Consider the following 1,059-nt stretch of genomic DNA (forward strand, 5'->3'; position numbering starts at 1 on the left):
TCTTTGTGCTTCTAGTTTCAGAAACATCTTTGTTTAGCAATGACAGTCCTTGGCAGCATTGTGAAGAGGTGTTCTTTTTTGTGCCCCAGAAGACATTATCAGGCCTGAGGCCATTACCACTTAGGGAGGTAACCATAAGCATAGATGTCAGGAGGCTCTTGCCTCACGTGCTCTGGGCTGTCCCCAGAGATCAATTGGTCCATTCAGTCTGCTCTTCCCATCCCTCCCCCAGCCCAGCAAGTACTTATCGATTGTCTGGCCTCTGTCTGGCCCTAGGCTGGCATGAGGAACACTCGCCAGAGGCCTGGTGGCTCCTGGAAAGCAGTGAGAGAGAAAATTCTGAAACCACCCTACCAGTGCACTGCATTTCCTATGAAAGGAGTGGGGAAGGGTTTTATGGCTTGCTATTTGCTTGTATGTGTTTGGATCCTAAAGGGATGGAAAGGAAATGGTGGGAGATAAAGTTGAGGGGAGACAGAAGGGGATGGTATGGCATTGAAGGTTTAACTCTTGGGTTTTTTTCAAGACAAGTTTTCCCTGACTGGCCTTAAACTCAGAACTTTATCTGCCTCTGCCTCTGCCTCCCAAGTGCTGGATTAAAAGTGTGAGCCCGACTTGAGGGTTTGACTGTTTAAAAAGGAAATTTAAATCCCCCAAATTATCATAGACCCGAAAGTTATACTTAATTTTTTTTGAGGCCTTATGGGGTTAAACAATTCTAGGACTGGCTGAGGGGAGCTGGCCTGCTAAGGAACTGGTCTCCTTATAGGAGGTGGTCCTGAGGATGAGTCTGTTTTGAGTAGCATCCTTCCTCTATTAAGATTCTACAGTGAAGGCTGGGCGGTAGTAGTGGCACACGCCTTTAATCCCAGCACTTGGGAGGCAGAAGGATCTCTGAGTTCGAGGCCAGCCAGGTTTATAAAGCAAGTTCCAGGCCATATAGAACAGTTATAGAGAAGCTCTATCTCAATAAAACCCAAAGATTGTCTGTCTGTCTGTCTCTCTATCTATCTATCTGGGGGGGGGAGGAAGGTGAGGGGGAGAAAGGGAGGGAGGGAG

The sequence above is a fragment of the Mus pahari genome, chromosome 5 (genome assembly GCF_900095145.1).
Source record: "Mus pahari chromosome 5, PAHARI_EIJ_v1.1, whole genome shotgun sequence".
NCBI classification, from domain to species: Eukaryota; Metazoa; Chordata; class Mammalia; order Rodentia; family Muridae; genus Mus; species Mus pahari.